The 25,240-nt window shown below is 34.3% G+C and overlaps 1 protein-coding gene across 7 annotated transcripts in view; it reads right to left on the bottom strand.

Annotated features, from left to right (window-relative positions):
- Window positions 1-25,240, bottom strand: part of LOC111415183 (synaptic transmission protein complexin) — a 308,454-nt gene that overhangs the window by 210,448 nt on the left and 72,766 nt on the right. For all 7 annotated transcript variants that reach the window (XM_071194454.1, XM_071194450.1, XM_071194451.1 and 4 more), the window contains one exon: window positions 21,032-21,092. The gene's annotated coding sequence lies outside the window, so the exon portion shown is untranslated. The remainder of the gene's footprint in view (window positions 1-21,031; window positions 21,093-25,240) is intronic.

Raw genomic sequence — 25,240 nt, forward strand, 5'->3', positions numbered from 1 at the left:
TCGAGAGACCAAGGGGGCCAACTGATATCCCCGTTTCAAAGCATCTACAGCATTCATTGAAATTCTTGCAGTGTGTCTTGTTGCCTCGTCTTGTTGAAAAAGTGTGTGTTCATTCACTGGAAAGCCTTCAAGTTGTGGTGTGAGAAAATTCTGAAGCATTGCAACGTGTCGTGCAGAATGAACGGAAACGGCACTTTCAGCATCATTCTCAAAAAAATTTGGACCCATGATTCCATTGGACGAAATCTCACCATTTTAAAGATAGGCTTTAACTGCGTAACCGTGATGCTCACCCGTCCAACGCTCCATTGTAAACTAAATGGCAAATCATGCAGGTCTTGGCAAGTCGACTACTTTCTTCCCCATCACTTTGCGGCGTGCTGTAAACCCTACCTCAAATCTTTCCTTTTCATTGCGAGATCCTGTATTAGAAAAACACGTGAACTCATTAATCAATGTAAGGGAACTTTGGTTGATTTCAACCCACACCTCAGTTCTTCAAGCAAACTAGTATCTTCTCAGTTCTTGAGCACTGTTTATATCCACATGAACCCCAAAATTCCCAGACTTTATGCTCTACCGAAGCTTCATAAGGAAATCAGGCCCATTATCTCCTTTAATAATTCACCCACTTCAAAATTAGCAAATTTTATGCTCAATATTTTCCAAAATCTAAATTTTAATTCATCTTTTTCAATTTCTAACTCAATGCAATTTATTAAAGAAGTTCAGAATATAAACCTTGACAACAAAATTTTAATTTCGTTCGATATCGTCAATTTGTATTCCAATGTACCTATTGATTTCAGTTTGGATCTTGTTTTTGACCTTTTCAAGTTACATTTCGATAATTTAAATTACGTAAATGATTTCAATAAAATATTAAAACATATTGTCACTCAAAATTATTGCACTTTTAACAATAGTAATCACAAAATAACTGATGGGCTACCCACGGGTATGCCTTCATCTGGTTTATTGTCGGACATTTTCCTTAATCACTTTGAAACTAATTTTATAATTAACGAGGTTAACCCTTTTGGTAAACATATTTTCAAATGGCTGAGATATGTCGATGATATATTTTGTGTTTGGGGGGGTAATATGGATGAATTGGATCAGTTTCATAAATACCTTAATGAGTTACACAATAATCTTAAATTCACTGTTGAATTGGAAAATAATAAAACTTTAAATTTCCTGGACCTTAAATTGAATAATTTCGAAAACAAGACTGAGTTTGATATTTATAGAAAACCTACAGCTATTACCACAGTTATTCCCTATGATTTAAATCACCCTTTACCTCAAAAACTGGATAGTTTTAGATTTTTCATAGAGTTTTTAAATATCCGATATCTGAATGCAATCCAACTAAAGAATTAAACTATATTTTTAACGTTGCCAAACTTCATGATTTTCCTTAATTTATCATTAGAAATTTAATATGTAAAATTAATATCACTTTGGATTCGCTTTATGTCAAAACACCTAATTCTAAAATATTTAATTCAATACCTTTTAGTTCCTTTATCTACCAAAAAAGTTTTTTCTTCTTACAATATTGCTTTGTCCTTTTCTAATAATTCTTCGCTTAACAATTTGATCTCTAATTACCATTTTAATGATCAAAATACTGAAGATTTAAGTAGGATATAGCAAATTAAAAATTTTGTATATAACAGACACTCCCTTGCCCGTATTAATCGGTTATATCAAGGTTTTACCGTACTTATAAACCCCAATTTTATGTTTATGACATAACCATAACGATCCATATTTCGTCTCATTCCTTGCCCCAATTTTTTTGACTCGAGCATAGCCTCGAATATAAATGAACGACATTAATCACCTTTGCGACAGAGAGAGGCCAGCCATCCTCCCTCCGCCTTTCACTTTGAATTACAAAACCAAACTGTTCCATTATTAATAAACCTGGACGTTGTTTGGATATAAGACGAACGGATGTTTGAGAAACAGAGAGAAAGCACGAAATGAAAATAATTTGTCTTTTGTGTAAGAAGTTGCAAATTGAAGGCGTAGTTGATTTTTTGATAAAGAACTTAGTTTCTCTCCTAAACGGAGCAAGTAATATAACTTCCGTTGAGCCGTAATAACCTCCTTCACGACGTTGGTGACAGCGCTTAGTGTGCGCCTCTAACTCAAACATAGCCCAGCATCGAATATTCACCAATATCGAGTTACCTCCAGGAACTAAGAGCCCATCGAAAATTCGAGCGTTGAGTTACAAGGTTTAGATGAACTCGGTTCTGTAGACTTAATTGATTGCTAAGGTTAATTTATGCACACATTTCCACTTGACGTCTAGGGGTAAATTAAACTTTGCGCACAATTTGTGTAGTGATTCGTTCTAAAATAGTTTTGTTTCGTTTCGGAAAGACTTTCCCATTCGTCTCTTCTAACTTTACCTTTCACCTTTACAACTGTATAAATGGTCCAATGGGAGTAAAAGTTGGTGATCAAGTGAACCAAATTTTTTCACGTCCTTTTGTCCTTCCCATCTCCGCTCAACTAATTCCCAACTCTACTGCCATGAACCTCGAAAACTCTCTTCGAGTAGGACGATGTACTACGCGCCCGCACTCCTACTTTTAATTGCCGAAGTTATTTAATTTCCGAATGCAAATCGCGGCTCTTCACAGTTACTCGACGACCTTTCACCTCTTACTTCGCGAAGAATTTATTGTAGTTTTAATCGAGATGGTTGGATTTAGTCCCTAAAATCAGGAAGAAACCCGTGATGGGATTCCTTTTCCGGGGTTCGTTAGCAATTACGCTCCTTTGGACACTCAATTAAATTCTAGTTAGATGGAAAACGGTGAATTACCGATGCTGTCCTTTCGCAGGCTCCCCTAGATGTGTGCTTTAATTAAATCTGGCGTCACCCGGTGGTTAATTGGCGATTTCATGTTCCACCAGAATTGGAGTCAGACCGAACTATTTAGCTCTCGGAATGTTTTGTTGGATTTTCTATGAATGTTTAGAGCAGACTTCGATTTTATACATTCAACATGAGAAGTCAAGAAAATAGATGGGGTAAATCCCCAAGTTCTCTCACTCATACTACACGATTGTAGCCGAAAGTTGCATTAAACTCGGCCATAACTTCGACGTGATGTCGTCGTCGCCTTCAAGTTTCTCTGCTGTTTGCAACTTGCATCTAAACAACTCCTCCGGTTCAGAATTGACGCCTTCGACGCTTTCAATAAGATCGTATCTTGAGATAAGTGACGACATCGTCACTAAGAAAGGAGTTTTATCAACTTCTTGATATTCGTTTTAACTTAAAACCCGTGTCACCTTACAAGTGGATATTGACCCAAAATGTATTTCCATCAAAACTGTGTTCCGTCGATCCAACAATCTGCGCTACAAAGTTGTTAATATTACCTATCGGCGACCATATAATTAGACCTATACTTGATTAAAGGCCAATTTGCACGTCATCGCTAGCTGCCCCAAGGGATCTCTGGTGCCTCCTAACCGAGTATTAATTACCCTAGAGATTGATTATAACTAAGCGGAAGAGCATCTAAGTTTTTTTGTTTAAGTAAAATGTCTCGAAGTTCCGAAACTAGGATGTTATCGTTGTAGATGTAGTAATCATTGCGTTCTTAGGATTGGCCATACTTACAGTGGTCTTACAGCAGTCGTAACCCCCGGAAATCCCCCAATATTGTCAATAGGACCTGACCTACAAGCCGTAATCGGTTTATAGTAGAAAATGCCCGACCGATAAGCGATCCGCACAGCCCGAAGAAAAGCCGCTTAAGTTTTGCGATTGTTCTTGGTCGTTCTCGTGGGATCGTATTGTCTCGAATATAAAAATTATTCGGCCGCTACGGGCCAATTAGCAAGCTTATGGATCCACGATCTTATTTAGACCGTTCTTTGATTGACTTTTATTCTTTCAGGGATCTAATTAAATCGAAATAAAGTATTCTCTCGTGGGATTTATTACATTTTATACTCAAAATGTATCAATTATTTTATAAAAACTTCCTGAATTATCAATAAAAATCTATATCATATCTACAGAAATCATATGTTATCTATAATCGAGTTGAATAAATATGTAGTACAATAAAATCATGGTGACAAAATATTATGGAACAATACGAAACATACGTGTAGGAGTTATGTAAGAAGATAGTCAAGTAAAGACAACGCTTCTTATGGCAAAATTATAAGTAATTCCAGTTCAATCTACAAGAATCATTCCTCATATAGAATTATACGAAATGACCTCAACATGGTTAAAAGGCGATATAAAATAAGAGTTTTTCTAAATTAATTTTTCTTTATAAGTAATAGTGTTTAGTGCTTCCTATACTTGGAGTAATCGAAATCATCCAGTCTTGAAATTGTCAGAACAACTTTGATGAAATATTGAGACGAGATTGATTTACATAGCTGCAGATTACATATCTGGAAACAAAAATGACAGACCAGAAGCCAAACTTCAGAATACAAAAGTTACGACAGCTGATAACAAAAATGATTTCAAACAGGAAATCTCCTTTGAATTTGTCAAAAAAGGTAATTATATTGAAGTATCCACAAAAGCTCTTGGTACTACTGCAAAAGCTTTCCTGGAAATGTGATCTCAATATTGATAGGTTGATAGTTTTACTAGTCAGTTCATCTTAATAATAGCTCTGTGAACCTGGAACCCGAGTTTACGATATTTTGGTTTTATTAGTACCATTCGATAGAGAATCGTTTGTACCACCTTTACTTTCGTTTGTACCCCAGGGCCTAAAGTGAGAAAAAAATTTTGAAAAATTGCCGGAACCCCACCTTTTGATTTTCTAATTTTATTAATACCTTTCGGTAGAGAATCGTTTGTACCTGTTTGTACCACTTTCGATTTCGTTTGTACCTCAACCGGTTCCAAAATACAGCGATTTTTTGATTTTTCAGAATACCGCTGAAATTGTGTATCTCCGTTATTAACACAGATATCGCAAAACGGTCGATGGAATTCGATAGAGAATCGTTTGTACCCGTTTGTACCACTTTTGTTTTCGTTTGTACCTCAACCAGTTCCAAAATACAGCGATTTTTTGGTTTTTGAGAATACCGCTGAAAGTGTATATCTCCGTTATTAATACAGATATCCCAAAACTGTCGATGGAATGCGATAGAGAATCGTTTGTACCCGTTTGTACCACTTTTGTTTTCGTTTGTACCTCAATCAATTCCAAAATACAGCGATTTTTTGATTTTTGACAATACCGCTGAAAGTGTGTATCTCCGTTATTAATACAGACATTGCAAAACTATTGATGGAATTCGACAGAGAATCGTTTGTACCGCATTCAATTTCGTTTATAACCCAATAGTTTCCAACATTTTTTAATATCTTAGGGGAAGCCCTGGGTCTCGGTGTTCCCACACTTTTCAAGTACTTAAGACTAAATTGACGTTTGGGTCGTAACCGTTCTAGCCGGTGTGGCCAGGTATGCACCGTTTAATGTTTTGATGATTTATATCGACTGGACTTATCCATATAAACACGTGTTGTATACAAGTCAACATACTAGCAGGTATTTTCGCTTTTCTTTTCACTTTTTGTCACATTCGTCATTATATCATCTTCGTCGATAATCTTCACTGTGAAACGTTATTAAGGTTAATTCTTAGATGTGCTATGATAGGTCGTATTTTTAATACTTCTTTGCAAACAAGTCTGTTTATCTGGATATTATTCTTTTTTATTCTACTCTCGTTTTTTTATTATACTGTTTGATTAAACGCTTTGTTGATTAATTTTGGGTTTCGGGTGTCGAAAGAAGTTTAAAAATGCCGCGTGTAGCTAAATTTTCTGTTAAAATGATTTTTAATTGCCGGTGGAAACAACACCGTATCTCGTCCACGGTGTTGCATTAGAATTTATATTGCTCCCCTTATCAAGCGGTATTTAATAACGGAGATACACACTTTCAGCGGTATTCTCAAAAACTAAGTCGAATTCCATCGACGGTTTTGCGATATCTGTGTTAATAACGGAGATACACAATTTCAGCGGTATTCTGAAACAACATTTCAAAAATTATATTCAAAGATATATTTGTTTGCTCTTCAAAGACAGCCTGACCTCGATAGTGCGAAGTTGTAATAAAAACATGATAAAATATAACGACAGATTGGCAGAGAAAAAACATATTTTTTTGATAACTCTTTTAACATTGTTGCTCTGGTGGCGTTTCAAAATAAATAGTATTTATACTTAAATACTACAAAAATTTGTAACATCGAAAATTTTATGAAAACTTCAAATATTGTTTTCTCAAAAACTTAAGGTTATTTTTCAAAACGTATTGGAAAGAGGACACTCCTATTAAAACTTTGGGAAAATTTCATACTCATTTTCCAAGAAATGGATTTTATACGAATTTTTAATCGGCGGAAATTGCAAAATTCGAAAAAATTGTCGATTATTTAAAAAATTTATTTCTCAAGAACTAAAAGTGATTTTTTAAAACGACTTTTTGCATTAAAAAGAGGATACTTTAATTAATAATTGGTGATATTTCCACAAGGATCCATCAAGAAATTAATTTTATAGCGAATTTTGAAAATTATCGATGAAAATTGCAACATCGAAAATTTTATCAAAACTTCAAATATTGTTTTCTCAAAAACTAAGTGATTTTTCAAAACGGTTTTTTGAATTAAAAAGAGGATACTTTAATTAATAATTGGTGATATTTCCACAAGGATCCTTTAAGAAATTAATTTTATAGCGAAATTATCGATAAAAATTGCAACATCGAAAATTTTATCAAAACTTCAAATATTGTTTTCTCAAAAACTAAAAGTTATTTTTCAGAACGTGTTGGTTCATTGGAAAGAGGACATTCTTATTAACACTTTGGGAAATTTTCATACTCATATTCCAAGAAATGGATTTTATACGAATTTTTAAAACTTAATCGGCGGAAATTGCAAAATTCGAAAAAATTGTCGATCATTCCGATTATGTCCATTATTATTGAAAAAAAAATTATTAAATCAGTAGGCTAAGATTATCCTTTCGTTATTATTTCCTTTTAAGACCATGTACGATTATTTCGAGAGATTTGGGCAAAAATTCTATACTTACTACAAATGATGTACCGAGTTTTATAAATACATATTTCAGAGGATCTGATACTAAACAGATGTTATAATTAGCTGTTACTGTGCAACACAGATTCCATTACTTTACGTTTAATAAACTGGTAAACTGTTACGTTTAACAGTAGAAAACCATAGGATTCTCATGAAACGACGGAGGCAGTTAGACAAAGTTTCGTGCGTCCTCCACAAAAGTCAACGAGCAAAGCTAACGAGAACTTGGTAAACGGCGTGGAACATTTTGCGACGACAATTGCAACTCCAACTGCACAGTGGTGTATAGTTTAAGACCCATGATTTATTTCTAAATAATTTGTGGTTGAGGTTTTACAAGGATATATAATATATTTGGAACTTCAGAGTTCTTGATGAAATTTATGAATTTTTAATCTAAATTAACAAGTAATTAGTAATTAAGAGTAGATGTACAAAAGAATGTTTACAATAAACACTATATGATTTTAAACGACTTTGGCTTAATCAATCCAAATTTGGCCAAAACATGACAACGCACAGTGTTACCAATGACAATTCTAACTAAACCATAATGAGCAATTAATTGGTGATATACTTGAAATCGAAACTTTTGTATATGACACATTAAAGTAAATTTCTTATGAAGTAAATTCTCAAAATCATTTTAATATTCGAGCTAAGTCATTTCTTAAATATGTATTTTTGTGTATTTGGTTATATTTGACTTCCATTAATTGACGGTTTGTCGATGTGAGTTTCCAGCTGAGACTCTACAATTAATATTACATCAACCCGAAACTAGCTAACAATTTATTTACCATTGGGATTATATGGTGTACATTATAAAGACTTCACATAATTAAGCCAAGGCAACTTGCGGAAGAGCCTCTGTATGTAATACTATATGATTTCACATCATATGGAAGTCACCATATTATTCTGGAAATGGGCTACAATATGTTAAACACCATTAGCATTATATGGTACTAATTGTAAAGTCTCGGCTGCAAGCAATCTCGGCCGCCGTATTCAAAAACTCATATATGTAGTATGTATTCACGTAAAACAAACCGATTTCTGTCCCAAAAAACCGTTATATCACTTTGCAACCTCATAGAGATTTTTCAAAACCACATGTATTCTAGGCACCTTGCATAATGTAAGAATGGGGACCATTTTTCTTCGATAGAAACACTGGTAGTTATTTCTGTAACTGGCAGAAGATTGTAACAACTTCGTTATTTAACAAGATACTTCCGCATCACTGGCAAAATGACGTGTCAGTGTCTAAACAAAGTACTTACTAATCGTTGCATTAGGCAATATGCACAACAAGATTTATGTAGATTTGACAACAAGATTTTGCAGTATAAAATGTTTTTTGCAACGATACATCAAAGACTAGGTTTATGTTCCATTTATGCCAATTGAACTTACTAGCTGGATGTGTTCAGTGTAACGCGATCAACTCACCTTGAGCGATTGTAATAATGGGCTCAAAAACAAAGTTTGTTTCCTTTTTAATGTTGCGTCGCTTAATAACATATCTTTGATACTTTTTAACATATCTTAACTAATTTTGAATATCGAGTGCAACGTTGATGTAAAAAAATAATATGAATGTGAGGTCATTACCAACGAAATCAATAATTTCTATAACAAAGTACAACTCATCCCTAAAGTAATAAAATCCGCAAAGATTCTGCGGAGTATCTAAATTCTGCCAGGTTTCACGATAAAGCCAACAAAGCACGTGATGAAGTTGAAATGGGAGTGACTAACATGTATCCAACCGCATGATAAATGAGAAGTAACCTGCATGTACATGCCTTGGTTTGAACAATAAATTACGAACAAGTTTCCACAAAATCCATTGCTTGTTCAGAATACATCAGTGCACCTCCGAAATAATTTGTTATTCAAACCCATGCCTTGTACTTGTAACACGTTGGCTCGTATTCAATTGCGCATTTATATTGAGCTTCATTTTAGAATATTTATTCATCAAATTTAAGTGTCACTTAATGATATTTACAGTATGCAAATTTGTTGGTAAAATACTGATTTCCTTGTCAACTTATTGACTAAAGAGTCTGTAAACATTTAATTGAATAGACCGAACAGTTTCATGTTGGAAAATTACTGTAGTAATATTACAGAAGAGATTGTGTACCACTTGACTGTGCTGCAGTATTCTCAATACAAAATAAAACCCAATAACCGTACCCATTGTGTACGGTTCGAACCGTGCTAGTACGCCGGTTTCGAGTGGGTAAACTTACCGAAGCGGAACAAAGTTAACGATTCAGGAGTAACTTTTGACGTACCGGCGCATTTGGTTGCTGGCTTTACGTGCCTCCTGCGGGATAAATAATTGACAGGCCAAAGCGGAGACGGTACGAAGCTTCGAATCGATTGCCCCATTAGGAATTTATAATGCAAATTGCTCGGGAACCCGACCCATTCTACCCTAATAGTTAAACAACGGCTGCGAGAAGATTAAATCAGAATGTGTGACTAAGCACCAATTAATTTCTTTCTCAATTAAATATAATTTCTTTTTTCAGTGAACTCTATAGGGGTAAAAACAAAGCTATAATTTAATGAAAGGAATAATGGTTGGAATTCTGAAGCTTTAATTCGACGCCTGCATCTCTTGTAGCACAAACGAGCAGTAATTCAACCAGCCTAAGGCAAACTATCCGTAATTCACTCCCGAAACTCGAAAACAGTCAGCCTGAAAGCAGTGCAGTTTCTTGTGTTCCATAAAAGGGGAAACGGGAGGGGCAAGAGAAACTGGAATAATTACGAAAGCTTGGGGAAAGCTGGGACGTCCCTCTTAGTAGTACAATAACAGAACCGCAACCGAAGCGAAGTTAATGTACGACCCTACCTATCGTGTAAAGCTGCAGTTATCGGCGGTTATCTGCAAAACCCCCGTGCAATTATCTTCTATTCCACAACTATAGGGGGAGAGAACACCGGAAGTCGTAAATTAGCTACAGATATTATCGAACTCTGTTTTGCAAAGTTTGATCAATAATTAAGCTAGTCAAGTTCTGTCAATATTGTTTAATATTCATATTGGAATTTGAAAACTTATTTGTTTCAATTTGTAACAAAGTTAATTTGAAATGATTTAATAGGAAAGGCAAATGGTGGGCAAATCGATACTTGACAGATGATGTTAAAGGAAAATTAAACTCGAGGGTTCCAAAAAAAATATCGAGCCTAACGAGGTTTTATCGAGGATTAATTAAACGGGCCAGATTACTGTCGGTTGTAATTAAACTTATCGGAATTTGATCGACACGGAAAGCATTACCGCGGTTTCCGTTAGCTAAAGATTAGCAATTTGTAAGAAGATTGGACCGTTAAATCAACGACCGCACGGCGGCAACAATTGTAATTTCAACTACAATATATCTGGCGCCGCAGCGCGATAAATCTCTGTCAATTACAGCGTCGGAACAAGGGCTTTTGGTAATGCTATACAATGGGTAGCACTTACCAAATTGGGGCACTAGTTATTATACAGTCCAGCAAGTGTACTTGAGCTACATTTCGATTCAAATCCTGAAACTAAAGCCCCTGTACACATCTAATTATTATGTTTAGCAATAAAAAAGATTCCCCAAAATTTTTGAAACAAATTTCCAACAAAAAATCTAATCTAAATCTACAATAGAACTGATTTCCCCTCTTCTGAAAAGTTAATTTCCTCCATCCAATTGGAAGGTTCCCATTCAGTTGAGAGGGAATATGAAGGCGACGTGTCAAACCCATGTTACAACGAGGCATTTCATAGGAAACACCTTATATTTAGACCGTTAAATCATTCAATTTATCGCACGAACTTGCTTGCTCTTGTCGGCTTCAAACTTTAACTTGAACTTCTCAAACAAACGTAATTAATAAGAGAGTTCTAAATAAGCGGATTTGTCAGTCGCTGTGTCAAGGCAAATGAGATGCTCAATCTAAACTTACAAAAACTTGAATTCGATTTGTAATAAATTGAAGTAAAGAAGGATTCTAATAAATAACAAGGTAATAATGTCATCTCACTGCTTATAAAAGGCAAAGTAATATTAAAAATAATATTCGCGAAAATATGTAAATACCGTATTTTCTCGAATGTAATCCGCACCTTTTTTACAAATTTTATGTGCTCTAAAATCAAATGCGGATTACAATCGGGTGCGGATTAGATTCGCAGTCGTATAGTTGCAATTTGGAAAATAGTAAAATAAAATCACATTATAACAATAACACTTTATTAAGGGTTTTAGAACGATATTTACATTTTTATGTATCATTTTCTTCCCATATTACGTCATCTTCGGATTATACAAAACTTCTTAAATGATGTTATAATATTGTTTTCAGGGATCGTTTTCCATGTCGCCTACACTCACTGAACAAGTTCAGAAGCTCCTTTAATTGCTCCCGGTTTTGTTAATTCTCGAGTTTGTTAATATACATATACATACACAGGTTGTAGTATGGATGTTATTCCACCAGGTATTATTATTGTGACAAGAAGTCTAAACCAAGGGCAATCATCTATGATTAATTAATATCCTTATTTAATAATCTTCCTGGTCTACGACTCCATACTTGTCTTAATCATTCCATCATCAGCTTTTCAATTATCCATCCTTTTTGTTGTGCCCTAACTAGGACCTCATTCGGGAAGTCTTTCAGATTTCAGAATGGTTTTTTTCTCAATAGTAGTAATGTCAGCAATTTTTCCCTATCACTTGTTACTACTAGCATCAATGTGATGCGCAATTTTTCGCAACCATTCGTTTATAAAGAAATTTCCCACACACCTCTTCTTTCCAGTGTGTAGTTGGGTGGCATATCCAGATATACTACCATTTTGTTGACATTTACAGTTTGAGACAAATTGAAATTTTCTTGAAAATCATTAGGAGCTTTTGGGAAAGTGTAGTTCTGCGCCTCAACGATAACACCATTCGGCGCATAAATCCCACAGTCCAACCTTAGCTAGTATTAAAAATTCTTTAGTCCCTCTTTTCGTTTTTCTTGAGAGAACTAGAAAACTGCCTCGTCAATTTCATGAAATCGTCTCTTCTTTGGCCCGGTAAATTTTTTGCACGATGCCTCACAGTCTCCAATAGCTACCTGGTCTTTCCGCAACAGCTGCAACGTTACTCTCGTTATCAGCAAAAATTGTACCAGCTTTTCGATTTCCTTAACGCTAACTTAATAACATCTCTTTAAACTTTGCTGTATAGAAGAACCTTTTAGATTTTTGCTACATTTTTTTATAATTACCCTATTATATGTATAATTATTAATTAAGCACACACCACGTTTGAGCTACTACTAGGGCAGTATATGAACGGAATTCGTGCTAAGCATTACTATTTATTTTTAAAATTATATTTATTTTCCAATTTTTTCTGGCTTGGTAAATTTAAAGTCTAGTCTAATAAAAACTCGTCGTAAGCAAGGTTTCTTTAGGTGCATCAGCGTCAGTCAACGGAAAAAATATATATTTATGGTTAACAACAAGCATCGCATCGTTTTGGTGTTGTCGAATTGCTCAAAGAAAGATGCGGATTACATTCGCAAACTAAATTTTTTTACCACTATGCATTTTTAAAATCGGGGTGCGGATTAGATTCGAGTGCGGATAAGATTCGAGAAAATACGGTATATAAACAGCCAAAAGAAACAGCCAAAGATAAGGAAGTGTAGAACGAGCGAATCAAGGTGTTAAAAATATGTTCATTATCTATACGAAGCCATGGTATTATCGTGCAAAAGCTGAAAAATAACCTGAAAGAGGACCTTGAAAAAATAGAAGAATCATAAGAATCTATGATTGGAATCACAGTCTAATTGTACTCCAGATGATTTCGTTATTGCCTGCTTTTAACAGAACCACCTATAGAAATACAAGATGTTATCGATTATTCTATTATTCCATACAGTTGATTGAGGATAGAATTATGAAGAATATTTACACTGTACCTCCAAGCAATTATTTCTCCATGTTGATGATTCATCACTGAGTTATCCACAACTTCAGCAGAATCAGCATTCTGTTGCTAGTTTATTAATTTGCTGACAAGATACAATTTAGGTCATCTTCTGGCTTTTTATGTATATTAGTTGGTTGAATGAAAATAAACTGTTTTTTGTTGAAAATGTATCCAAGTGAGTCTATATTATTCGACCCTAAATATTCAAGCACAAAACGTATTGGTCATGAGATCGCAAGAATCATAAGTAAACCAACAACACAATAACTCACTCCAAGATATTATACTTCACGTCCCTATTTCTACCAATCAGAAATACACAACCAATGCAACCATTCAAGATCATTTCCAACAAGAAATTGTTGGCATTCCGTTTTAGTAAAGAATAAGAAACTGAATGTGATTTACTGAAAATATTTTTGGTTATATTGCAGCACACCTGAAGAATAACACTTTTGAAAGTTAACACAAAACAATGCTTCTCCATTGCCTTTGCGATGTTAAATTTATATAGATCAAATCCTCCATTTGCTACATCCTAAGACGACGTGCCTGAAGAAGACCAACTTATTGGTCGAAACGTAGCGTAGCACCGATTTAAAAATTAAATAAATATCTTTCATCGTTCTCAAACAGTGTTTTTTTTGGAAAAATTCACACCTATAACAAAACAATGCATCTTAAACCAATTTTTCAGCATAGGTACATTTGTGGTCAAATTCCGATTGATCATTGCGGCAAGAGAAGCAAATGTGTAAAGCTTTATCAACATCGCTCTGTCTTACAGCACAGTCAATTCAGCAATTAAAACATTGTGAGCATAACACTAATAGACCACAAAATTTCTTTTGTGCCAGGATCAAAAACGTCAATACCAATTAAAAGTATTTAGCATAACTTTACCAAATTATGTTGATAACTACAAATACAAACCGTTTTGCTGCCACAGAGAATGTAAAACACAACAGATATTAAACAATAAATTTTCTAAATATTTAATTGCACAACCTATCAAGAATTAATAGAAGAACTTCCAGGAGAAAAAGTGAGCTTCTTCACCATTATTGATTACCAACATTGTTATACTTGTTGCATGTCTAATTGTTTGATTTCGTGGATATAAGAAGTAAATTAAATTAAAAAACTTTCATAACCGCAATGAAAATCATTGCATAAAATTAAGTAATTTTTTACAGAAATGATCATAAGATTATCTGACCAGCTTCCAACAGAGACACATTTTGAAAATTGCAGGAAAGAAAATTTAGGTGGAAAAGTCGTAATTCAAAAGAAAAGCAAAATTACACTTTTATAAACATTATCAGAAACCAGGGATCCAGGAGATCCAGGCCATAACCCCACCTTTGCTGAATTTTACTGTTGGCACAATGCATTCAGGCAAGAGGAGTTCTCTGGCTGGCACCAGGTCCATACCTTGCCATCTGAACGAAAGAAATTTTCTTGCTAGTTTCGCTAGTTTAGACTATTCCACAATAATTCCAGTCTTTCCTCCAAATCTAAAATTTTAGCAGTGTAATTCCAGACATTTTCGCGCAGTTTACAGTTTAACCAGTATAATTCTAAAAATTCTTTGCAGTTTACATTAAGGCAAGAGGACTTCTCGAGGCTGGCACCAGATCCATACCTTGCCATCTGAACGAAAGAAATTTTCTTGCAGTTTAGACTATTCCACAATAATTCCAGTCTTTCCTCCAAATCTAAAATTTTAGCAGTGTAATTCTAGACATTTTCGCGCAGTTTACAGTTTAGCCAGTATAATTTTAAAAATTCTTTGCAGTTTATAATTTGGCCAGTTTAATTCAAATCATTTTTTTCCAGTTTAGACATAGCTAGTGTAATTCCATAAATATAATTTCGCTACTTGCGCCTTAATAGAAACTCCAACCGCTTATCAATGCATATCCATTTTGATGTCTAACATTTCAAAACTACGAATAGCATATTTATATGTTATAATAAAATTTAATGCTTAAACCTCAAAACCAATGTTTTCTTAATTACTTCTGATCGCTTTATAAAGGTAAAAGCAAATGGTAGAATTATTATGCGAAACATTTTAATGTCATGGAATATCAGAGTTCTATTTCACAACGGTTGCGAGTTTTCTCATTTAAAATAGCGTATTTGCAACCCCATTTTCCCGGTAAAATACTACATTATTCTGCAAAAATCTATTATCACATTAAAATGGTAGAGGCCCACAAACGTTATTGTTGACAGTCGAGAGATTTAACGATAAATCGCGTATAATTTATACATAATATTCTTTGTACAACAGGTTGTAGAATAAAACAAACAGAATAAATTAATTTTAGAAAGCAGATAATAAACGTTTTATATTGAACCATAAACCTAGAACTAGTTAATTCACTTGGCGATGTCATGGTGATTACATGCAACTACAAAAAAAATAATATCCGTTCCTGAAAATGTGTTGTTTTATTAAAAAGAGATGTCTATTTAAAGAATACCGTAACAAAGGCGAAAGTCAAGGTTAACAATTAAATTAAAGCATGCTTATAACAAAAGTAATTTGTGGTGGTCGATAATGAATGAAGTTAACTGGAACGTAATAAATTTGATTAATCATTTATTAATTAGAATTAAATATTGAAAAACAATTATTGTATTTTACTCTGTTTACAAACAAAACGCAATAACGGAAATATTATATACGGCTCATTTATCTTGTATTTATTTCAACAGAATAAAACAGAAATTCCACACATATTAGGAGGTATTTTTGACCTAGTTTATTTTCGTTGAAACATGAGTTGTTTTTAAAGAGTATGCAGACAAACAACATATACTCTTTGTATGCATACGTGCTTTTTACCAATTATGTTTTTGACACAGAGATTTCTATCTTACGATTAGTTAAAGAAAATTCAAATATGGGCAAGCACACAATTACTGGAAAATATCAACGAAGAGGTGAAATTAAGCTAAGGGAGCATATAAAGCTCGGTATACTTTTAGTATTATAATACAGAAATATTATAAGAATGCAATAACAATATTCAGAGAGAAATAGCATCAACTATTAGCTTCATTGAATAGTACGACAAAAATAGCCGGATAAAACAAGCAGAATGAACAGATATTGTTCGAATCAGACTATCACAGAGTTAAGACTATCATTGAAAAAAACAGGATTCTGGCACATAGAATATATAACCTATATTAGGTATTAAGTGCAACAAACGAGAAGGAAGTCAATTCAACAAATCGGGCAAAATGTTGCATGAGCGGTTGCAGAAAATTTGTGCTACTCACGAAATCTTTTTTCAATGTTTAGAACATTTTCTGTAACCATTGTGGATATAGAGTAAATCCCTTGAGTTTGCGCCACACTAACCCTGGATATACAGAAATGTGAAAAGTGGAGATGTACACATTTTCTAGACTGTTGTCCAATACCGAATTAATGGATGTAAATTCGGACGATATTCCTCTTTTAATTTGAAAGCTTATATCTCTCCCTTTAACAATTAACAATCGGGACCATCCACGTCTTCTTCCACTGCTCGATTAGAAATGGAACTATCAATGATCATTCTGTAGCCCTTTACTCAAGCCAAAAAAGTCAATGTTTTTTAAAACGAAAAATGTTTGGTAATTTCAAGAAGTACAAATATCCAATTTGTAACAAACTCTACGTGGATCCTCTAGACACCGATTCGATTCAGTGTCATCTGTATGTTAGATGGTTTCACGAAAACTGTACAAAATATGGAGATAATAAGAATACAATTTTCATTCATTGCTTAAACTTTCGAGCCCAATACGAGACTCACCTTGCACTTTTATTATTTTACCATTAAGCTCGCTTGTCTACGAAATGGGATATTTCAAAGATAAAATTAGATATACAAGTGGATAATTTTAGAGATTTTTGGCATTATTCCGATATGTATCATTTTCACAAGAGTGCTGTAAATTTATTATAATCAAAATTTCAAATAAATTATAATTAAATTTATAATTAATATATAATTGCCGCTTTAGGCAGCGATTTAAATTATTATAACAGCATAGTACTAATTACTGTAATTTTCGAAGGTTCATTTTTTGACTGTTTATAACGGCCAATGAATATTTAGTCTGTTAAATTTTATATTATCAATGTATGTCAAACCTTTGTTTAAATTTCCAGAATATAAAATTAACTTCATGTGGATCAATTACAAAAACATGCCTGATTCATCGGGACTTTTCAATAATTTGTGATGATGTGTTTTAAAAAGCTTTCAAGGTACTCTTTGAAAAGCTCACATAGCCAATTGTTTCTAGAGATCATTCTATATGATAAAAAGACTCTATTGTATTGGATCTAGGGAAAGATATAATTAGTTTTAAAAATGAAAATTATAATAAATGTAGTTTCTGTATTTTATTACTGGTTAATTAAGAATAAAATTCAGTTTAACATGTTTCGACTACAAGTCATCATCGCTTCTGATGATGACTTGTAGTCGAATATACTGGTAACTAGATTACAGAATCAACAGTGATCATAAAGATATTATAAGTCATGTTAGGTCTCAGTTAATCAAAAGGCATTGACAATGTTGGTCGCCCAGCAAACAACCGGGAGACTGTGACAAATTGTTGTTCGAGACCTGCAGCTGGTTCCTTACAAAAATTAAGTTCATCGATCAAAATCAAACATTGAGGACCATTGCTAATGAATGATATTTGTAAGTGAACATACAAATTGTCAATACTGTTAACACACACGAATTTGATTGAATATGGATTGGTTACGACCACTTTCAGTTGGGTAGATACGCTAATAAACAAAATTACGGTATTTGCACCTCAAACGAGTAACAGCTTTGTGTGTAATATCAAGTCACGGAATAATCAGTACGGTATTCATTGAAACCGCGATGGCCGATATATCAAAATTTTTGCATATGATCTTATTCCTGTTATCCAAAGAAACCCAGATTTCGAAAAAATTAAAATGAATCGTTTTGAAAACAAAGTTTATAAGTACAAAGAATCTTGAAACAAATCGCTGTCCTCAAAATAGCTATTCTGGAAATCTTCGAAAGTACTCATATTCAGTGAGTTTTGCGAAATTTTACTGTGCCACAACATGGCTACTGGCGAGTATCATAAACTAAATTTGAATGTTCGTAGTTACTATTCAAATTTGAATAAAATCATCAAGCCACACACAAAGCAGAGAGCGAAGTGTCGTTGAATTACAAGTTACATTGCATTACATTACATAGAATACCTATCGGATAAGCGGACCAACCAACCTTGCACCGCGACCCTAAGGATTTATTGTACACCGATAGATATCGTTATCAAATTTCACCGTGCAGTCCAACGTTCTAAACGAACATTAATACCTTGCTCGGTGAAAGGTCATTTAGATCCTTTGGGGAGATAACCTGCGACCCAAAAATCGAGAAGCTGATACGGTTAACAGCAAAGCAGTGGCATAAAACATGCTCAACCATCTCCGCACATAGTCGGCATGCAACACCGTCGGCTAAACCCAACAAGTTGAGGTGTGCTTTTAATCGGGAGTGCCCAGTAAAGACAGCCATTAGCACTTTTATGCTGCTACGAGCAAGTCCTAAAATATTCCCGGGTTTGACAACGATGTTAATAAACACCTTAGCATGTCTCATTTCAGGAGACCTATGTTTGGCCATCGCAAATGATACACCAACTGCTGGTTCTGGCCCCACAAACGCTTTAGCGCTGCCCTCTCGTGCTAGCTCATCTACCGCTTCATAGCCAGCAACCACAGAATGACCCGGGACCCAGATTAGAGAAACTCTGTTATCACAACTCGGTGTGTGTAATGTTCTCTTGCAATCATTAAGCAGAGCCGACGAAAACCCCTCTCTCAAGAAGGATTTTAGCACCCATGCCAATAGCAAATACTTCCGCCTGGAATACAATACAGTACGTACCCAGGCTGTATGCTTGCTGAATTCGAGGTGTCTGGCAGTATACTCCTGCTACGACCCCTTCCGGCGTTTTTGATCCATCTGTGTACATGCAAATATCTGCCTGAACCAGAGAATGTTCATTTTCGATCCAGGACGATTCCGCACCCCATTGGTAGGACATGTCGGAACAGTTTTGAGCATATTGCTTAAATTTGTAAATGATAGTTTAGCCACTTTTTCTATATGCAAATGCAGAGACGATAGGCCAAGCATAACCTCCATTGCTAGAGTTGGCGTTGTGCTTATCGCACCAGAGATTGCCAATCCAGCTACTCGTTGAATTCGTAAAAGTTTACTGATAACTGTTAACTGTCAGTGATCCAATCCCTGTTCCAACGAGCAGAAAATATATGCGATGAAAAGAATTTAAAGAAAGAAGAAGGATTCGTTGAGGATGTACTCCAGAAGAACGGCTACACGACTTTGAGGAATATCCAGCGGGCCACTAAGCAACGCAAGCAAAGGGAAAACATGGTAAGTGCTGCACCAGGCGGTTTTATTTACCTCCTTTATGTTTCAGGTATGACAGGGCGAATTATAAGGTATCTGAAGAAGAACGATATCGCGGTACACCATTAAAGGGAGCGGGAGCTTCTCTGCTATCATGTTGTTGAGCACGAGAAATATGTGCGACTAAATAAGATCCAGCAGTGGACAGTCGCAGAGTATTGCCACAATATGGGACACTCCAGGTTTTGATAACAGTAAGGTGCTTGCCAGAGTCGGAAATTATTGCCAAAGGATGACAAGGAAGGCAATAGAGATTCATCGACATAGGAACAATATAAATAGAGGAGACGGCTAGGAACTAGCAGCACATAGAAAAGTAGTTAACTTAGTTAGTTAACTTAACTTTCTCCACTCGGATTTAACAAAAACAACTTAGTTGACAATTAGTCCGTAATTAGTGTTAATTAATTATTATATTTATCAAACTCCTCCCCATTTCGTCACTTCGAAGTTATTTCTGAAGAATGAACATGGTGTCAAACACTTTTTCAAAAGATATGGTTCAATCCGAAAGTTTCTAGGTCTAGTTAGTTCTAGTTTTATTCAATTGTTATTGGATATTTCAAACCGTTGTTATATATATATATCAATATAAAAATATCATATGTAAAAACATATCAACAGTGTGTTAATTAATTATCATACCCGACGTCATCGTTGCAAGTATGCAACCAATAACGCGATTTGCGTATTGCAGTACGAATATTGTGGTATTGGTTGCATACTTGCAAATATATTTATTTAACCCACTGGAAGTTTAAAACTACAAACTGTTATAAACAGTTGTTTATATAAACGTAGTGGAGTTTGTCTTCATTGTTAAATGTCTTGCGTTGGAGTACAACAAATTTATTTTTGATAAAAGGAATTGATTAATTTTCAGATATGTATTTTAAATAGAAATCCTTCTACGATATAATGCGGTGAGATCTTTAATGGTCGGTCTATTAGTATACTTAATTACATAAAGTAATTGTTTTAATTTTGAATTGCTTTGTATGTACGATTTAATCTCTTTGTAATATGTTATTCTAATTTATATACTTTCGAATTACCCTGAATATAATTTACGAATAAATTAACCTTAAAAACAACAACAAAAATAAAACTTCCAGTAGAAGCAATTAGTTCCGGAGTCTAGAAAGATAAATAACCACATCAGTATTACTTAGATAGAAGGCGGGTCAGCACTTTTATAGCGTAGTAACACGAATGGCGAATTAAGACGTCTTTGGATTTATGGTACAGCGGCACCCACCTTCCAGAATAGACACAAATATATAACCACTACAGTATATGGAAAAAATAAAGGGGACCGTATTAATTTAACAACCAAGTAAGGTTACTATGTCTTTATGAGACCGTAAAATAGAATGGGTTGAATCTTACCTTGTGCAGGAGTAAGATGGAAGCTGCTGCAGGCGACAGGCTCAGGTGTACAACGGAACGTCTGTAAAAGAACATAGACGACGATGAGAGCGCAGTGCATAATATAGAGCGACAAGGGTAAATATATTAGTTTGTTGCTTTAAAAATAGTCTTCGTGCAGGGAACAAAAATTGATGACGTTTACGTAACATCTTTTTAAGTACACGTTGACCTACAGCTCATAAAATTTTTATGATTCCCATTTGCATTGTCAAAAGGATTAAGGAAATTTTATGCTAACATAAATTATCTCTCCAACAGCAAAATTTGAAGAAAATAATTTTACACAATACCAGTTGTTTAACTTTGTGAAAATTAGTTTTAGTCAACACCGAAATGAATAAGAAACTTAGTAACCCCGAGATGTTAATCCAACTTTGTGAATTAATGAATTTATACCCGAGCATAAAACCTCTACAACTACACTACATTTCCGTTAGTTTCTTTGCAAATTTATTACCATAACAAATTATAAATTTTATTCGCGAAATGATCGTCAACCAATATTATTAATCGCGTCAAACCTCCAGGGATGATTCATCATAAAATCCAATCAATTACCTTGGATGTATTGCATTTAAAACGTAATATATTTTCGATAAACCACTATAAATCTACTAATAAACGAAATAATGTTAAAATCTACCAGTATCGCGTTTTAGTCAGTGAACGTGGAAACTAATTATTAATCGGGCCGTAATTAACTACGGTCAAAATTTTAATAATATCACACGTGTAATAGCGATGGGTGCTCGTTGATGCGTGAACAAAAGCTTCGTCGAGATTACCGAGAGAGCTTTTTTAATTAAAAAAGATAATTAGCGACTGTCCACCAACCCGAGTTCAGCACAAATAAATTCATTAATTAATAAATAATAGCTGATCAACAACAAAATTAAAACTTTTTTAATCTATTTCAATTTATAAATATGAAAAGGATTACGTTTAGAAAGTATAAATAATTAGTTGCTCATTATTAACCTCATTGATCAATATAATATAAATAACTTGTTATTATTTTATGAGATGAAACAAAATTATTTTAACGATATTGTTTTTCCGCAAATTAAAATTGTGTATATGTACAGATATTTTAAACAAAATCATAACGCTATTTAGTGCACCTGAACAAATGTATATAACCATATTAAAACATTGAAAATGGATATAAAACATTCATTTATTTGGTTGACGGTTTATCAAAAAATGTATTACCAAATATTTTCGATAACAATGTGTTATTTAATATCCATTAAATTTTGTGTACGATTTTGACAATACAAAATTTAGCACAACAAAGCCCACCCACATAAACCTTCTGATGATGTAAATTGAAATGAACTTCGAATTTCGTAGGCCAGACAAACATATCGTCGTTCGATTTACGGACACAAATCGTTTATAATTTCCAGGACGATTATGAATTCGTTAATGAACCGAGCACTGAAATTCCGCGAACTGCCAACAAATTTTTACACGGTGGCCAATTATTGAATTTATGGAAGTTCAACAACGACAATCATCGTATTGACAATGTTAATATAAACGCGATATGTTTATTTAAACCACGAATTTAAGTTAATTTATTAGAAAATAATTATAATTTAATTGGAATATTTGATTCGCGTTTACTTCTTATACAAATTTGAAAGTAAGGTTGTGCACAACTTTTATTATGCAAGATGAACCAAAACAAAATTCTAACCTATCTAATTATTTTTTTAACACATCAAGACAAACAAACAAAACTCTTAAATAAACTTGGCTCACAAAAGTCTTTTTACTTAACAAGTACTGAACTACGAACGCTTATTGTAGGTTTACACAATAATGGAAAAAGTTTTAGCGAAATTGCAAAAATTGTTATGAAACTGTCCAATCTATTACTAAAAAATGGAAAGAAGCGGGTAGCGTAAATAATAAATTCAGATCTGGTCGCCCAAAAACTTTAAACAATAGAGACATTCGGGTTCGATTAAATAAGATTAAAGAAACAACTGCAACAAGTTTGGGTACTGAAATCGCTATATGAATTAAGAAACCAATACTTCCTGAAACGTTAGACGATTTTAAAATCGAGCAGATAAGTGTAAGGACACTAAAGGCGTAAACCGCCAACGTCTAAAGTTAACGCTGAAAAACGTTTCAGTTTTGTCATAAAATATAAAGACAATGATTTTTGGAAACAAGTCGTTTTTAACGTCAGCATGAAAGACAAAGTACCTGAAACGGCACGGGGGTGTCGACGTCTGAAAAAGCGATGTTATGACACCATCCCATAATGTCTGCGAAAGTCCAGCTTTAACGCGTCGACCTGATGAGTTCATGTGTTTACGAACGAAACACAAGGTGTAAACTAAGTGTAAATTGCGTTGGCTTCGGAAAAAACTGGATCCTGCAGCACTACAATGATCCAAACTGAAGCACATAACTACACTCGACGGCATAAAATACTCATCACCTAAAATGATGACAGGTTTCAAAGTGCAATTACTTTTGAACGTATAAAAAATCAGGGTGTGGTCAGCATATGAGTGAAATGTATAGTATTGAAGTCGTTCTGACATCGTGGATGTATACACATTATATAAAAGTAGACTGAGAATACTGCCCTGCTGTACGCCAGAGGCTAATGGTCGCCGTAGAGACTGGCGATCATTTAAAATCACCTTTTGCGTCTACCCGTTAAATACTGAGTAAGAAGAGAGAGGGATTTATTGCTCAGGTCACTGTAATGTAAAATAGAGATGAGAGTATCAACATCAAAGGAGTCAAACGCTTTCGAATAATCTATAAGAACTAAAACCGTGACCATTCCCCGATCAGATATGAAGAAGCGTCGATTCACAGCTAAGTAGAGGTTTAAACACTTAAACTGCAATGCAGGTATCATTTTGTTATCAGATAGGATAAGGCGCAGTTGCTTCTCTAAAATCCTTTCAAAAATTTTCGAAATTGCTAGCAGTAAACTAATTGGCCATATATCCGAATTAGCCTCCTTCCAAGAGGAAGGAAATGTGTTGGTCTCGAGACAGGTGTTGATAATATGTGTTAAGAATTGAATAATATGTGGATAGCATAGCGTTAACATATACTGTGAAATACCATCAGCACCAGCTGATGTGTTTTTCATTGAAAGAAAAACTTCCTCAACTTCTGCCTGAGAGACTAGTTTGAATTCGCAAACCTTGACTTCAGTTTTACATGTATTTAGGTAAAAGCTTTTTATTTGATGCAGCGAAGAAGCAGGAGGAATAGCAGATATTAGATAATCAACTACGACTAGTAGTAGACGAGTAGTGGTAGATTTTGGATTACGTTTAGCTCTTTTAATAGGCGCGTGTAGGTCGAATAAGTATTGCTCGATTTGAATAAGGTTTTATTTATTTGAAAAGTTTACCGTTTGCCATTTTGGCACTCTCCAATTTCAGTAATGCTGAATGACGCTAATGCGTTTATTCTTACACTTTGAAGCTTGCTGTGGGGTGCATCGACAAAAGATATTAACTTTAAACATAAGGAGCTTGTAGTCTTGTTTGTTCTGATCATTTCGGTTTTTTGTTCAATTTTCTATTGTTGCTAAGACCAGAGTTACAAGCTCTAAAGTATAACGCAACTTCTTCGGCAGCGCCATCAGAAATTAAAGCAATCCATGGAAATTGACGAAAACATTTCAGTGGCGTTTAGTAACGTCGTTGACTGTTGCTACACAAGAAAAATACCTTTAAGTCTTGCAGAAGTTGCACAGGCAGTGGCTTTGTCGTCCCGTATTTTTCAAGCTGCACGCTTTCGACTCATTTAAATTTAATTTTTGGACGTCTTAATTGATTGTAAGGCTTTGTTTTTCTGTTCTTCGACTTGATTTTAGTATTTGTGGAACTTTAGAGTTATTTTTGCGCGTTTTATACTAAGTTCACACAGAAGAGTTTTTCTATTCGTCCCACGCCTGTCCTCTCTTCCAATGTTATAATAAATGGTGAGTTTCCTAATCGTTACAAATCACGAACTATTTTTTGTATTTTTTAATTTATTTTGTTGTTTACAGATTTACTGATTCAGTTCACATGTTTTTTGATTTTTTAGTCGTGCTTGATAAAGACCACCCGGTTGGTTGAAACATTAATGTAGCACTGATTTAATAAATAAAAAATATTTTCATCATTATTTGAA

The sequence above is a fragment of the Onthophagus taurus genome, chromosome 2 (genome assembly GCF_036711975.1).
Source record: "Onthophagus taurus isolate NC chromosome 2, IU_Otau_3.0, whole genome shotgun sequence".
Lineage (NCBI taxonomy): Eukaryota > Metazoa > Arthropoda > Insecta > Coleoptera > Scarabaeidae > Onthophagus > Onthophagus taurus.